The following is an 18,144-nucleotide window of genomic DNA, read 5'->3' on the forward strand; positions in this document are numbered from 1 at the left end:
TGGAATTTTAAAGTTAATGTAAAAACTGTTACTCAGATTTTACGCAATTTTAATTTTTTACCATTTATCGTTACGAGACAAAAATATTTCCCACGTTCATCATTCTATATTTCAATGTAATGTTGTTTTCAGTTGTAAACCCATCACAACAGAAAGATTCGTGTCATATATTAATCGGCGTCGATATTACGTCACTACGAACTCGTACAACCGATGACAGAAATTTAAAGTATCACGAAAGGTTGACCTGCATTGTTCCTACAATAATCTGGCTGTAACATTGATGTCCATAATTGAATCAGAATTCGCTGATTTTGCTCAGAAGAAGGAAGTTTGTTGATTTATTTACGATAAAACTTATTCCGTTAAAAGGTAAAACGAGGAAGGGTACAAAATTAAGGTCGCTCCAACATTTTAAAACTGGACTGAAATCTGGGACACAATACAAAACTACATTTGCAGACTGCGACGTTAAATTTATAAGTTACTTGAAACGCTGTGCAAAGTTTTCTACCAATAAACAAATGAAAACAAATTACGTACGTTGAAGTTATCGCCGCGGCGAAATTTAAAATGTGACTTCTAAGATTTTATCACCCTGATTATAGAAACAATAAGCTCCTCTGTAACGTCGGTAAGTTTCTGACAGACTGCACTGTGCAAGATCCCAGAAGACAGCCCTTTTCAAGAATAGAATTTGACTAAACTTGTTTTCCTTTTTGTGAGGAACTTGGACGTTGCCAGTCAAATTGGCTGGAACGTGTACAGCGAATTTACAATACGTGCAAGTGAACAGACGTGGAGTATTAGGAAATGTTACGTTTCGGTGAAAAATTGCATTTTTCAGGGAAACAGGACACAGCTAATGCTCCTCATTACTTACTTCACGTACAAAGAAGATATTACAGTATTCCATAAAAACATTCACACATAAGATGAATTTACTGATACTGGGCACAGTTTAAAGACTGTGATAGCGTCACGTTGATTACATTTATCGTGATATGACTAATTAATATCTGTATTATATAAAGTTCTATAGAATATGAATATTTCTGTCTTCTGGGTTGTTGCGCCGTGTAGTCTGGTAGAAGTTTGCAGACGTTTCAGAGGTCCTTGCTGCCTCCATCATCGCCCTGATAATGGAGGCTGTAAGGACATCTGAAACGTTAGTGGACATCGACCAGACTACACAGCGCAACAACCCAGAAGACAGAAATCTTCATACTAAGAATCGCCCTGATGATGAAGGCAGTATGACCTCAGAAACGTTGGTTAACATCGACCAGACTACACAGCGCAACAACCCAGAAGACAGAAATCTTCATACTAAGAATCGCCCTGATGATGGAGGCAGTATGACCTCGGAAACGTTGGTAAACATCGACCAGACTACACAGCGCAACAACCCAGTAGACAGAAATCTTCATACTAAGAATCGCCCTGATGATGGAGGCAGTATGACCTCTGAAACGTTAGTGGACGTCGACCAGACTACACAGCGCAACAACCCAGAAGGCAGAAATCTTCATACTAAGAATCGTCCTGATGATGGAGGCAGTATGACCTCTGAAACGTTGGTAAACATCGACCAGACTACACAGCGCAACAACCCAGAAGACAGAAATCTTCATACTCTGATGACGGAGGCAGTATGACCTCTGAAACGTTGGTAAATATCGACCAGACTACACAGCGCAACAACCCAGAAGACAGAAATCTTCATACTAAGAATCGCCCTGATGATGGAGGCAGTATGACCTCTGAAACGTTGGTTAACATCAACCAGACTACACAACGCAACAACCCAGAAGACAGAAATCTTCATACTCTGATGACGGAGGCAGTATGACCTCTGAAACGTTGGTAAACATCGACCAGACTACACAGCGCAACAACCCAGAAGACAGAAATCTTCATACTAAGAATCGCCCTGATGATGGAGGCAGTATGACCTCTGAAACGTTGGTTAACATCAACCAGACTACACAACGCAACAACCCAGAAGACAGAAATCTTCATACTCTGATGATGGAGGCAGTATGACCTCTGAAACGTTGGTTAACATCAACCAGACTACACAACGCAACAACCCAGAAGACAGAAATCTTCATACTCTGATGACGGAGGCAGTATGACCTCTGAAACGTTGGTAAATATCGACCAGACTACACAGCGCAACAACCCAGAAGACAGAAATCTTCATACTAAGAATCGCCCTGATGATGGAGGCAGTATGACCTCTGAAACGTTGGTAAACATCGACCAGACTACACAGCGCAACAACCCAGAAGACAGAAATCTTCATACTCTGATGACGGAGGCAGTATGACCTCTGAAACGTTGGTAATCATCGACCAGCCTACACAGCGCAACAACCCAGAAGACGGAAATCTTCATACTCTGATGACGGAGGCAGTATGACCTCTGAAACGTTGGTAAATATCGACCAGACTACACAGCGCAACAACCCAGAAGACAGAAATCTTCATACTCATCGCCCTGATGACGGAGGCAGTATGACCTCTGAAACGTCGGTTAACATCGACCAGACTGCACAGCGCAACAACCCAGAAGACGGAAATCTTCATACTCTGATGACGGAGGCAGTATGACCTCTGAAACGTCGGTTAACATCGACCAGACTACACAGCGCAACAACCCAGAAGACAGAAATCTTCATACTCATCGCCCTGATGACGGAGGCAGTATGACCTCTGAAACGTCGGTTAACATCGACCAGACTGCACAGCGCAACAACCCAGAAGACGGAAATCTTCATACTCTGATGACGGAGGCAGTATGACCTCTGAAACGTTGGTAAATATCGACCAGACTACACAGCGCAACAACCCAGAAGACAGAAATCTTCATACTCACTGCCGTGAAAACCTCAAATCTTACATTCTATCGAGTTAATAATCTATAAATGGCTTTAAAGAACATCGGTGTTGAAAAATATATATTGCATTATTTATAGAAGACGTTTAAATTGTATCTAACACAGACTTTTCCCTGGTGGTGTAAGAAAGTTAACGGACCTTTGCGTCAGTCTATCCTACAACGGAGATGCATGGATGGATTCATATTGCGGTAGAACATCCTAGAAAGATGATAGTTCTGTAATCTAAAATTACTTGCCTGGAAGAGACGAGTTCTGAAACCCTTACATCCAGTTAAAGCATTACAGAAATGACTCAAACATCATCACATGAGACGAGCCTTAGCTACTAATTGACGTCCCTTGATAGTCTAATATAATTCGGCAAAGCTTAGTTCATGTTAGCAGAGGAATAGGAGACGAGGGAGAGTAAATCAGAGTTTAGATTAAACTGGGTAACGTGTAAAGGTGAATGAAAGGAATAGAGTTGGAGTTGGAAATGGTAGAGAAGCAAATTGGGACAAACAGAAAGGTGGGGAGGATTTTCCGGATTGGATTAATCCCTCAGTTCAAGTGCGCTATCTCCAGCATACAGACAGAAGAGAACTCAACAAACCTCTCTTTTTCTGGTTCCTCATCATTGAAATCGCACTACATCAACTCTTCTAGTGTAAAAGCTGTGCTAAAACAACAGATTTAATTGAAAAGTCGCTCAAAGTTAGCGGCTATTTTGTAAGTGCTCTCAGATGAGGGACGTTAAACAATGCGACGATCGGCGGATTTCAACATTAGCACTGACTGACCACAGATGTTGTGCGAAAATTAATTTTGTGAGGTGTGGAAGACAGAACACACATAAATGCTTCTGAGACAAATCCACATCTAAAAGTACGTACGAGGTGCGATCGGAAAGTTTCAAGACTGCGCGTATAAAAACCCGTACACTTATCTCAGGTATTAAATTCATCCATCACCCTCGAAGTAGTTCCCCTGGGAGTGAACACAACGATCCCAGCGCCGCTGCCAAGCCTGGAAGCATCCCTGGAAATCTTTCTTTGTCAGCCTGTCAAGCACCATCTGCGATTCTGCCTGAATCTCTTCTATCGTCTCAAATCTCCTTCCCTTTAGCTGAATTTGCATCTTTGGGAAGAGGAAGAAGTCATACGGAGCTTAGAAAGGAAGTTGGGTCGGTTCTTGCAAGATCTTTGAGCTCCTGACAAACGAGAAGTCGATTCTGCTTCTGGTCCTCAGACAGGAGCCTTGGCACAAATTTGACTGCGATGCGTCGCATGTGGAATTCTTCCTTTAGAATCAGCTGACAGGTCCCATAGCCTATCCCAACAATGTCGCACAAGTCGTTGATGGTACGACGTCGATCTTCGTGAATGGCCTGCCGAATCTTCGTAACATTTTCGGGCGTTGTGCTCGAAGATCGCACCTCGTATCTCGGAAAACCTTAAATTTTCAACGTTATGAATTCAATACTTCTGTAAAGCATTCTCAGAAGTATCAAATATTAGATCATGCCTCTCTGTTGTAATGCTATCTCTTAAGACTGACGAACACAGTAAAATATAATAATAACAATAAAGAAACTGAAAACTTGAAAAATACAATAAACGTAAAATATACCAGGTATCTGATGAGACGGGAGATTATTTGAAACAGGGATATTCAGCTCTATCTAGGAACCGGTGTTTAAAATGTCACGTCAGGGCGAGCACAAAACAGAAACCAAAGTGTGGAAGTATCAGTAATTACCAATACAAGAAAAACTCCATCACAGGCATTTGAAAAGTGGTTAGAAGAAATTTTTGGTAAATATTTCAGCTTGAACTACGAAAGACTGTCAATCAGAGAACATGGCGTAACTTGAATAATATATTAACGTAGTACTTCATTAATTTCGAGATGTATTTTCCAGATGTTTAGTGGGAGAAGGAAGATTTGACCCCTACTCATGCACTCTGTAATATTGTACGAGATTAATAATTATATGGACCACGTCGTTAGGACTAATTGAAGATGATAATTATGATTGGTATTTTAAACCCTGACCACAAAGGATAATACAGTTTTAAAGGCTTATATATTTTTATCCATGGAAAATATTTTAACCTCGTTGCTCCAAAACAGTGGCCCGACAATGAAATTGTTGTACTTGGGTACTTGATTAATGAACCAGTGTTCTTCGGTAAGGAATAATATCACTGCAGAATCACCTGTTTCCTTGATACCACACTTGTCTAAAATAACGTTATTCAAGATTGCATTTAAACTTATTCTTTGTCTGGAATTTTCCATCGTCCTTGTTTAAGCAAATAAACCACAACGTTTCGGAAGCTGTCTCTGTTTCCGTCTTCAGGTGAGACATACCTTCTCAGTTGGGTCAGTTAGATAGAGCTAGTCTCCGTCTATTTTAAGTGTAATCCATCATCGTCAGAACTCTTTATAATTGAATTATCCAAGATTGGCCTTTCAGGTGGCCTCCGCTGTCTCCCGACCTCACATCCGTTGATTCTCTTTTCTGGGGCTATGTCAAGGAAAATGAGTATGTCCTTTGCCAGAATCCTTGACATAACTGCGAGACAGAATCTGTGACGGCGTAATGAGTGTCGATCGATATATGCTACATTGAGTGTGGCATGAGACTGCATGAAGTTGGGACGCGTGCAGCGTCTCCTGTGGAAGCCACTTCGGGCACCTAATAGCAAAACTTAAAAAATCTGGACCACTGTTCTGAAGAACTTCGTTATCCAATATGTGACCGGAATACAATGTTATAACTAACTAATTAACTAACTAAATGGCTTAACGAACCCGAAAGTTCATCACCGAATTAACCAAAGCCCTCCACTGGACCCTGTCCTGGGCCAACAAAATCCAGTCTCCTTCAACTCCTATCTCCCATAGATCCCGCCTGACATTATCCTTCTATCACGTCTATGTCTCCTCAGAGGTCTCTTTCCCTCAGGGTCCCAACCAATACCTGGTACACACTTCGTGCCCCATCAATGCGTGTCACATGCCCAGCCCATCTCATTCTTCTCAACTTAATCATCCTGACAATACTGGGGGAGGAGAACAGATTTTTAAGTTCGTGATTATGTACTTTTCTCTAGACCCCATCGTCTTCTCTCCTAGGCCCAAATATCCTCCTCAACACCCAATTCTCAAACACCAGCAATATATGAATACAATGTTACAAACCTTTTTAATTGTAATTTAATATACGACCGGATTCCAATTCAATGTAAGTTTATCGTAAATATATTCAGACCTTCCAAATGAATTACTTCGTGGCCACCTCATCTGTTCCTTTCCACGATTCATAACCATTCTGAAATTTCTCATTCAGCGCTGAATAACCACTACAGTTGACTCAGGGTCGTTAAATATATAAGCAAACAACCAGGACATTTATAATGTAAATGCCTTACTGTTTTATGTTCATTAAACTTTGAGATTATGATAGTTTTCGTTATGCCGACAGTTTATATGCGTGGTGTATAATGGCATTATGGCTCCAAAATGTAATGTATATTGAGCGATAAAATGTTTTCAGTCCAGCTAAGCGCTCACTTGTGCTCAATTGCCTTCATGATGCAATGATAGTTATAGCTATGTTCCTGTTGGCTTCGGTTGCCAACCCAAACGGATGATTCCACCCCTTCTTTTCCAATGCCCTCACCTTCTCTCGTTTTAAGAATTTTGGAGACAAATCAACGTAAAATAAATTTAAATACTGGTTAATACTCTGTGACTAATAGAATATCACTGTATGTCCTCGATATTAAGACGCAATCGATTGTAAAACACACCCTTCGTTTGGTTATAGTTGTTCAGGATAGAATAACTTATATTACTATAGGAATTACCAATATTCAAACATAAAATTTACCTTTTTTTAATATTTAGGTATTTACTTTGTTGCTTTGTCAATGACTAGTGTTTTGGACATGAAAATTTTTATTGGGTTTAGTCATGCGTTCATCTGACCATACTGTGACTTAACTGCAGTCAGTGTTCATAAAGTTCTCGAAACAGCTCTGGATAAAACATCGCCGATTACAATCATCTTGTCTCGCGTTAAACGAAACGAATGCGAAATATTTATTACAATGAATGTTTTTTTAATGTTTAAAATCCTCAATTAAAAGTTCTTCAAATTATGACAGAAATTATGTTCGCCTGTGTTATTATTAATGTCGGCAGAGTCATCTACCAGTCGAATTAAGTAACTCAAATACCAGTATTGTTAGCAGAGCTCACCATATATAATAAATTTGTTTTTATTATTTATGAATGTAAAGAACGGACATTGGAGGTCTGTCTTGTTGATATTAACTCAGATATTACTAGAAAAATCTGTGATTTACCTTTGATTAACTGCAAACGTTTTTGATAATCTTTCAATATTGATAATTAGGAATAAATAATTAAAGCAGAAGACAGAAATAGATTAATTTTCGTGTTCCCCCAACGCCTCAGTTTAGCTCAAGGCAATCTAATACAGAATCACCGAAATGTAAAAAAACGCATGTAAAAATGTATGCCGTGGGATTAGAACTCATGACCTAAAACGCGATCCTTACAACACACGGCCGCCTCAAAGAATGTACCTGAATAGTCATAACATCGAATTATATTCACTTATTTTCCTTTTTAGTGAGAGCCCCGTCAAATGTTTGGTATTAACCAAAGATTTTTTGCAAAACACTGTAGTTGTCATTTTCGTGATGGGTGTGAGGTAGGGACAGTTCTGGAACCCGCGAAATTCTGGAATGCGAAGCACTTATAACCAGAATAAGGCTAAATCGTTTGCTGAGGAGAATTTAAAAGTTGTGCATGATTTCTGCCTAACCATCGCCTTCAGAGCTCCAGATAACCGAAAATTGTTTGAAACTTACCCCTGGGAAACACGTTCTTTCCCATCTCCTCCCATGACAGAATTTTCCAATACTATTTAATATACTACTGAGTATGCATAATTAAGCAGGAATTCATCTATGATTGCAACGCCGGTTTAAAATCTGTCTGAGAGGTATTAATTCTACCCTCGTTCCACGAGGATTTAACAGCAGAGAAACTCGATGTGCGAGTCAGTCAGCAACAACCGGGATGTTTTCAAATAACACCCCTCCCCTCAAATATATTATTTTTAAGTATTTATTTGTGTGAATTTATGAATTGCGTAAATTACAATTCACATTGGGAGGACAACTTCTGCCTACAAGGCATCTTACAAGTAATTACTTGGAGGCATGGTTAATGATCTCAACGAAATGAATTAAACATGGTATTTTCAGATGAATAAAAGTTAACTTTTCCTATTTTACCCGTAGGTGTCGAGGTTTTTATTTATTCATTTTGATATATTTGGACGATGGTAGGACTCCTTGGATGAGTGATCAGCTCGACGCAAGGCCTCTACCTGTGCAAACATAGAAAAACGCGGACAAACATCCATGCCTTGAGTGGGATTCGAACCCACGGTCCCAGCAGCGAGGCGCACTAAGTCTGTAGAATAATTTCTGTAATGAAATTTCGCGACAGAAATTTAAGCACTCTTTCTTCGTATTTGGGATGTCCCTGTTACAAATCTGGACACGGAGATCGGCTATCATATTGTTTTACTGTGGTTTTACTCAGTCCATCCTGGCTTCAAAATATGGCTTTCTCAACCTTTACCAGACCTAGGGACGCATTATTAAAAATTTCACAAATTAAACAAAATAAAAAGCAGACGTGTTTTTTCTATAAATTACTTTAACATTTTAAGAATCCAATTGAGAGGAGAAAATACGGGGAAATTGTCGTAGATGACATGCAGAAAATCAAAAGTAGACGGCCTTAAAATGCTGTCCAGCTGTGACGTCACTCAATACTTCAAGGTCACACACAGGTCGACGTGATTCCAGGTAGCCCGTTTAAGTTAGGTTAGGTTGGGTTGGTTTATGATAAGTCACGCTGAGTATCCGATAATATCCCCTCGGCGCCATGACCGTCTTCGTTGCTACGCTTGGCGTCGATTTTCTACCATTGTGACAACTGTTGTACAACGGGTTTATCACCTATTCTGGCGTCTTCTGAACGCGTCGAAACATTAGGCGTCGTGACACCTGACGTCGATTTTTTAGTTGACTGATCATCGTCTTCTGGTTGCTCGTCTGATATAAATTTGACGTCATATGAAGCCGCCGCGGCTGTGGGCGTCGCGACGCCTGGCGTCGAATTTCTGAACTTGCGAAAAATGTTATCCGAAGGGTTCTGATCACATTAGTGTGACCCTGAGATGACGTCACGATGATAGGCTTCTCGACGCCCGGCGTCGAATTTCCAAAATCACTCCAAATGTCACCGAATTGTTTGGATCACATTCTAGGAGCCCTGCGATGGCGTTGGTTAACTGCGTAACGCAATGCCGGGAGCATCGTCTTCTGGGAGCTTCCCCCTAAAGGTTCTAAACTGCGTCATCTGTTCTCATTGTTTCTGGGATATTTGAGAAAATTTGCAGAGAGACGAGAAACAGTTACTGGATCTTTATAAGGCCAGACGCTCTGGGTACAGCTTACTAATCACAGGCATGCTTTTCGGATTTTTCGACATCACAATCTTAACATTCGTCTGAAGAGACTGAGGAAAACAATTATAAACATGTCTGTGGAAATAGCTAATTCTGTAAATCCCTATGACGTATGCAGCCTGGGGAAGTCACATTCTGGTCTACTAGCAGACCGAAAAAAGTTGTACTTGTTTTAATTTAATTTACAATTTATTGGTAATACTTTAAAGCACTGGAAGTTATAAAATCGGCAGCAATAATAAAATAAATATATTTAAAACTGAACATCGGAAATCAACAAAAACATGTATTAATTATATGAATAGGTAGGTTGCTCATGCGCACAACATCACTTGCCTGCCAAATCGCAAAGTATTTACTTTAACTCTTGCCTACGGTAGTTACACCAACATGCTCGGTCGATAATGCCATCAAAGGCAGATGTCCCATCACAAGCTAAAGTTAATGCTGGTTCAACTGTTTCATGCAAGTGATTGATTTTCACTTTATTTTAATGTGTTCTTTAACTACCGAAAAGTGTAGAGTTGAGCTATATTGGAGATATTCTATTGTCATTCACGTCTAAACGGACTGTCATTTTCAGTTGCAGTTACATAGAAAATCGTCAATTTATTATAATTTTTAAAATAAATAAATAAATAAATATAAAATTAACAACCTATTCAAGCGTACGATCTAAGAACTAGGAGACTCCGGACTGTGAATAACATTGTCCACTATACGTCATCGTTTTAAGCAAATTAAATTCACTTCATAACCTCAGAATATTTCTCAAGATCCGTTTTAGTGATATATTTCCAAAACGGTTGACCAAAATTTTGTACACATTTGTTTTTTTTTCTTATTCTAGCTACATGGCTAGACCACCAAACTTTATTCCAGAACCATAAGAAATGTCACTAAGTTGGGTATTTGTATTGTAGACCTCCATTATAAAATTTGATCAAAATTCGTTAAATGTATTGGAGCTGAAAAATTCGGACTGAAACACGACCCTCCCATTACGCGTTCATTTCATACATTTTGTACAAAGAATGCGTATGGAGTGTGCAGAATTTGGAAGTCGGTTGTTGTAGTCGAACATTCTTTCTATTCGTTTGTCGGTCTGTTATGACAAACACACTTTGTGTACGATCAAGTTTTGTCTGAAATGTGCTTGGTTACGTAAAGTGCTGTAATAAAACTTAATGAGACACGAAAACAGAGCTCTGCAGTTTGTTCATTATCAAGTTTGCAGGCAAACCCTGTCAGTTATGATCAGACACTACTGCATAACACAAGTGACATAGAAGTTGCCTAAACCGCAAGGCGCTAGATCCTCCAAAACGTATCTACTCATTAGCTGTTGTAACTGTGATTGGAGTTTGAAGATTTGTAACAAGATAATAGAATACATTTGTTATTAGACCAGTCACGTGACTTTGACCCGCAAATACGCTGGGGTCCCGGATTCCGACAGTGCTAGAGAGCGGTTTCTCTGTTTCCTGCATTTCCTTCCAAGTTCAGAGTCAACTCAGGGAGTAGTTAATAATTGCCATAAAGATGTTATTATTATTTTATAATGACAGGTACATTGATTTTATATCATTAACCTAAATACATCCTCTAGACAGAATTTTTAAAATCTACAAAATAAGACAAAGAGATGAAACTTAATAATAACATATAATGACTCAGATGTATTGTCACATACTTAAATTCTGAGGTGTAATAGGTCAGCGTGTATAATTTGTAAACGCATAAGATTAAATCATTAAGTAACTGAGATGTATGTATCATATTTAGATATCTCATTATTATTATTATTATTACTGGGGCTACAAATCAATACCCAATATGGCATCTTCTTATGTTTCCTTATATTTCATAATCGTCCTACTTCTTCACATCGTTCGAAGCCTTTACATTATTTCGATTTGTCTAGTAGTCACGGTGGTTTGATACTTTACGTTCTTGGCATACCCGTGTCTTACTGCTGGATTCTAACTACAAATTTACTGAAATAATTTTGATTAAATTTCGTAATAGAATTCTCTTATAAACAATGTCAGATTAATTTAATTTTGGTTTCATCTGGTTAAGAGGCCTTTAAACTCCAATTTACATATCACTGAAGTCCAATTTCATCGATTATCTAAATAAAAACCTGCTAGTTTTACAAAAAATAATAGTCTAATGTGGCAGAAGAAATCCCTTTGATTAAGGTCTGAAAGACCTTATACGTATATAATATTTAATGAACAGATTTTTATCACCCTTAAAAATCCATCGACCTCGACCGGGATTGAACCCGTGAACCTTGGTTCCAGTGGCGAGTACGCTAACCAGGGCGACAATTACCTCAAGTATTGAACATAAAAATAACAAACTTTAAAAAAGTTTAATTAACTTTTCGAAACGTATGTTAGAACTTATTATCATCTTTTTTCTAACATCCCTGATTATTTACAATCTGTCCTACATGGACGTTCAGTAAATCTTCTGATATTGTCTAATGACGTGCGGAATACATGTTCAGTAACAATCTTCCTTAGAAATTAACTTAACAGTACGTTACTTTACGGATTTCTTGAGAAACGCCGACAAACATCTATGGCTTGAGTGGGATTCGAACCCACGGTCCCAGTGACCAAACGGCACAAGGCCCACGCCTCAGACCGCTCGGCCACTGTGACCCCAATTATCATCTTGGATTTTAAAATCAACGTGTCAGAACATCTTCGCCATGCGGTATACGAGGTGCGATCGGAAAGTTTCAAGACTGCGCGTATAAAAACCCGTACACTTATCTCAGGTATTAAATTCATCCATCACCCTCGAAGTGGTTCCCCTGGGAGTGAACACAACGATCCCAGCGCCGCTGCCAAGCCTGGAAGCATCCCTGGAAATCTTTCTTTGTCAGCCTGTCAAGCACCATCTGCGATTCTGCCTGAATCTCTTCTATCGTCTCAAATCTCCTTCCCTTTAGCTGAATTTTCATCTTTGGAAAGAGGAAGAAGTCACACGGAGCTTAGAAAGGAAGTTGGGGTCGGTTCTTGCAAGATCTTTGAGCTCCTGACAAACGAGAAGTCGATTCTGCTTCTGGTCCTCAGACAGGATGCGTCGCATGTGGAGTTCTTCCTTTAGAATCAGCTGACAGGTCCCATAGCCTATCCCAACAGGCTGACAAAGAAAGATTTCCAGGGATGCTTCCAGGCTTGGCAGCGGCGCTGGGATCGTTGTGTTCACTCCCAGGGGAACTACTTCGAGGGTGATGGATGAATTTAATACCTGAGATAAGTGTGCGGGTTTTTATACGCGGTCTGGAAACCTTCCGATCGCACCTCGTACACATGTGCAATGAAATGCTTTGAATGACTGAAGTCTGACTTTATGTAAATCGATGCGGTATGTCGAGAGCCATATTGTGTGTGTGTGGCTCACCGTTTAGAAATATTGCCTCAAGATGTTACAAGTATCTACATTCTGTTTATCTCTGTCCCATGTTATGTTGCTACGTTACACTTATCAATTGGCTAAGAGACCAAATTTTACTTTTAAACTAGGGCTATAAATTAAAGGCACTCTATGCGACAATTTGGCGAGATCTAGGACAAAGAAATGTGCTGTAGTGGATTTGCAAAGAGCTCGTCGTGTGTAGTACATCAACAGACTTGATTTACCGAGAGAGAATTTTACGTACATTAAGAGCTCTACTATTCAGCCTGTAATTTGGCATAGTGGCATGCAATTTATTTGTTTGAAGGAGCAGTTATTTGTTCATTTTCCGGATTAACACCAGCTCTAACGAAGTAAGGGAACCTCTAATTGCAGATAAGTACAAGACAAATATATATGTCTACATGCAACAAAGAACGATAATGGATGCTTACAAATTCAACGACAAATATAAAAGTGACCGATCAAATAGTCTTAAGCAATAAAGTTTCTGAGCAGCATTTGGGAGGTGCTGATTTCGAATCTTGACCGGGACAAAAACTATCCTGATATCTATCGCTGTTTTTCTCAGTTTCTAGAACAAACATGAAATAACCGCGACCTTTTCTACTTTATCGTTTACAATTTATAAACGCAGTTACAATAAATAAAATTTCGGACTAAATAACGGATGCAGTTGAAACAACGTCATTAATTCAACTAAAGGAAGACTCCGATGCGTTTGTAACATTTTACCTGTCCTGTCCTTTACAATAATAGTATGACCTTGTCTGGAAACTACGAGGCGCGTCCCAAAAGTAAATTTCCCACTCGTCCCACAGCTAGCAAACCTTATATTGCGCGAAGCGACTGTGCGTACGTGATAGAGCAATGACGTAACATGGCGCATGCACTAACGGCACTTCCCGCGTTCTCACAGTAGTATCGTTGCAGCTGTTGAAGATGGAGGTTCTTATTCCAGCTCCCGCCGACTGTGAAGTGCGGTCAGTGATAACGCTAGGCCGCACACGGCTCGACGGACAGCAAGTCTCCAGCAGGAGTTCAGCTGGGAGGTGTTTAATCATCCACCCTACAGCCCGGACCTCGCTCCCAGTGATTTCCATATTTTCCTACACCTCAAGAAATTCCTGTCCGGTCAGCGTCAGCGTTTTGAGAATGACAGAGAGGCGGAGATGGATGTCAGACAGTGGTTCCAATCCCAGGCGGCAGACTTCTACGACACAGGTATTCAAAAGTTGGTCCCACGGTATGACAAATGTCTCAATTCCGGTGGCGAATATGTTGAAAAATAGCTGGACACTTGCTGTATCTGTTGCAATAAATATTTCCATGAAATTGTGTTTTGTTTCTGTAAACGGCCCCAGGGAAACTTACTTTAAGGACGAGCCTCGTACATCAATTACAGTTAACATGTTTTAAATGATTTAGTTATTTTTATACGAGGTGCGATCGGAAAGATTAAAGACTGTCAATAGAGGGCGAATCGGATGTAGTACGAGCTTCTGCCGCTAGGGGGTGCTGCCTACATTCATAGTGAATCAGTGTGCCAGCCGGCATCATCGAATTAGCATTTGTTTCTTAGTTACGGGCGTTTTGGTAGTGCATTACACCGACCCTCCTGCGATTTCGGAATGGCGTGTGCATCAAATTTTGCCAAAGACTCGCCAAAACGGCTACGGAAACCTATGAATGCTAAAGCAAGCATTTGGGGAGTCCGCAATGGGTCGTGCACAAACTTTTGTGTGGCATTCACGTTTTAAAAATGGCCGAACCTCTGTCGATGATGACAAGCGTTCTGGACGACCATCTTCGAGCACAACGCCCGAAAATGTTACGGAGATTCGGCAGGCCATTCACGAAGATCGACGTCGTACCATCAACGACTTGTGCGACATTGTTGGGATAGGCTATGGGACCTGTCAGCTGATTCTAAAGGAAGAACTCCACATGCGACGCATCCTGTCTGAGGACCAGAAGCAGAATCGACTTCTCGTTTGTCAGGAGCTCAAAGACCTTGCAAGAACCGACCCCAACTTCCTTTCTAAGCTCCGTGTGACTTCTTCCTCTTCCCAAAGATGAAAATTCAGGTAAAGGGAAGGAGATTTGAGACGATAGAAGAGATTCAGGCAGAATCGCAGATGGTGCTTGACAGGCTGACAAAGAAAGATTTCCAGGGATGCTTCCAGGCTTGGCAGCGGCGCTGGGATCGTTGTGTTCACTCCCAGGGGAACTACTTCGAGGGTGATGGATGAATTTAATACCTGAGATAAGTGTACGGGTTTTTATACGCGCAGTCTTGAAACTTTCCGATCGCACCTCATATACGGTCTCTGCCTCAACCAGTCTTTACAGAGACGAACCTGCAGACCGAGTCACAGAGGCCGCATCGGTGACAGTCAGACAGAGACTGGGTAAGTCAGAGACCGATTTTGACAGGTATCACGTGGGGAGAATTTTGAAAAAAGTTCAAATTTTTCAAAATAACAAAATATGAAAATTGTCTAAAAAGCCCACGAAACAAAATTTTTCGAAAGATGACATTTTTCAAATTTTTTTTTAGTTTTGTTCGCTTTCTGGACAATATGAGGTGTTTTTAAATTTTTTAAAATTTTGGAAATTTTAAAAAAAAAATTGTAAAATCTCCCCACTCGATCACCGGCAGAACCGGTCTCAGACTTGCCGTCTTTGGAAAGACCGAAACCGAAAGAGACGGTGAGGTAGAGACAGTCAGGCAGGGACCACGTGAAGCTTGGACCGTGTCCGGTATAGACCCGGTGAGGGAGAGACCGATTGTCAAGGACAAGGTGAGTGAGACACTGAAACCGGCAGAAACCTTTTGAAGCAGAAACTGAGTCACGCAGTGACATATTGAGGCAGAGACCGAGTGCCGCATAGACCGTGGGGGACAGAAAAAGTGACCGACAGAGATCTGGTAAGACAATGACGGAGTTCCGCAGACACCGAGTCTGATAGAATTCGGGTGGGGAGAATTACGAAAAAATATTCAAAATTTTCGAAAAAATTTGAAGATGACATTTTTCTTTTTTTCATTTGTGCGCTTTCTGGACAATTTCCAGAATTTTTTGAAAATTTTGGAAATCTATAAAAGAATTTCAAAAATCTCCCCAGTCGATCACAGGCAAATCGATTCTCAGACTTGCCGTCTCTGGAAAGACCGAATCCGGAAGAGATCGGATGAGATAGAGAAGGATTCCGACACAGTCCAAATGAGGCTTAAACCGTGTCCGGCGTAAAACGTGTGAGGAAGAGACCGAGTGTGTCAGAGACACTGTGAGTGGACACAGTATCCGGCAGAAAACGTTTGATGCAGACACCGAGTCAGACATTGACCGGGTAAGGCAGAGACCGCGTCCGGCATAGACCGTTTGAGAAAGAGACCTTGACCGTCAGAGATCGGGTACGGCAAAGACCGAGTCCCGCAGACACCGAGTCTTGTAGAGATTGGGTGGGGAATTTTTTGAAAAAATATTCAATTTTTTCAAAATATTTCGGAAAAACAATAAATAATGCAAATTGTCTAAAAAGCCCACAATACCACAAATTTTCCAAATTTTTGAAAAGATATGATGTGCGCTTTTCTTACAAGACCGAAACCGAAAGAGCTCGGTTGAGACCTCGTGAGGCTTAGACAATGTCATAAGTAGCACAAAACCAAAAGAAATTTGAAAAATTTCACATTCAAAATTTTTTTCACATATTTCAGAAAATTTTGGTTTTATGCGCTTTTCAGACAATTTCCTGCACATTTTGCTTTTTCGAAAATTTTGAAAATTTTGAATAATTTTTTCTAAAACCTCCCCAAGAGATGCCTGCCAAACTCGGTGAATGCCACAACCTGTCTTTGCCGTACCCCGCCTCTGTATCTCCCGGTTGCTGCCTGCCTCGGTGTCTGCACCAACCGTTTCACTGCCGTTCAAGATCTCTGCCTGACGTCCTGTCTTTCCCACTAGGGCTTTTCAGAGACGACACGTCAGAGCCATGTCATAAAGAGACCGGTCCGTGCAGGGACCGAGTCTGGCACAGACACCATTCATCAGAGACAAAGTACATCGGAAACAGTCCGACAGAGTAAGGCTCTACAAAAATTTTCGAACAATTTCAAGAAAATTTTGATGTGAATTCGTGAGAAGTCACTAGTCCCAAGTCTTGAGAAGTCACTTGTCCCAAGTCTTGAGAAGCCACTCGTCCCAAGTCGTGAGAAGTCACTCGTCCCAAGTCTTGATAAGTCACTCGTCGCAAGACTTGAGAAATCACTTATCAGAAGTCTTGAGAAGTCACTTGTACCAAGTTTTGAGAAGTCACTTGTCCCAAGTATTGAGAAGTCACTTGTCCCAAGTCCTGAGAAGTCACTAGTCCCAAGTCTTCAGAAGTCACTCGTCCCAAGTCGTGAGAAGTCACTCGTACCATCTCTTCAGAAGTCACTTGTCACAAGTCTTGAGAAGTCACTTGTCCAAAGTCGTTAGAAGTCACTTGTCCCAAGTCTTGAGGAGTCACTTGTCTCAAGTTTTGAGAAGTAACCTGTCCCAAGTCTTGAGAAGTCACTTGTCCAAAGTCGTGAGAAGTCACTTGTAACAAGTCTTGAAAAGTCACTTGTGCCAAGTCTTCAGAATTCACTTGTCCCAAGTCTTGAGAAATCACTTGTCTCACGTCGCGAGAAGTCACTTTTCCCAAGTCGTGAGAAGTCAATTGTCCCAAGTCGTGAGAAGTCACTGGTCCAAAGTCTTGAGAAATCACTCCTCCCAAGTCTTGAGAAGTCACACGTCCCAAGTCGTGAGAAGTCATTCGTCCGAAGTCTTGATAAGTCACTCGTCGCAAGTCTTCAGAAATCACTTATCCCAAGTCGTGAGACGTCACTTGTCCCAAGTCTTGAGAGGTCCCTTGTCCCATGTCTTGAGAAGTCACTCGTCCCAAGTCTTGAGAAGTCACTTGTGACAAGTCTTGATGTCACTTGTCCCAAGTAATGAGATGTCAATTTTTCCAAGTCTTGAGAAGACACTTGTCCCAAGTCCTGAGAAGTCACTTGTCCCAAGTCTTGAGAAGTCACTTGTCCAAAGTCTTGAGAAGTCACTTGTCTCAATTCATGAGAAATCACTCGACCCAAGTCTTGAGAAACCACTTGTCCCAAGTCCTGAGAAGTCCCTTGTCCCAAGTCTTGAGAAGTCATTTGTCCCAAGTCTTGAGAAGTCACTTGTCCCAAGTCTTGAGAAGTCACATGTTA

The 18,144-nt window shown here is 40.8% G+C and overlaps 1 protein-coding gene across 2 annotated transcripts in view; it reads right to left on the reverse strand.

The window, feature by feature from the left end:
* The window catches only part of LOC110838846 (cell adhesion molecule 2-like), a 316,884-nt gene that overhangs the window by 197,015 nt on the left and 101,725 nt on the right, over positions 1-18,144 (reverse strand). The window lies entirely within an intron of this gene.

Source organism: Zootermopsis nevadensis, unplaced genomic scaffold (assembly GCF_977971745.1).
Source record: "Zootermopsis nevadensis isolate Lab colony 2312 unplaced genomic scaffold, Znev_1.0 Znev_ptg000005l, whole genome shotgun sequence".
Classification (NCBI taxonomy): Eukaryota; Metazoa; Arthropoda; class Insecta; order Blattodea; family Termopsidae; genus Zootermopsis; species Zootermopsis nevadensis.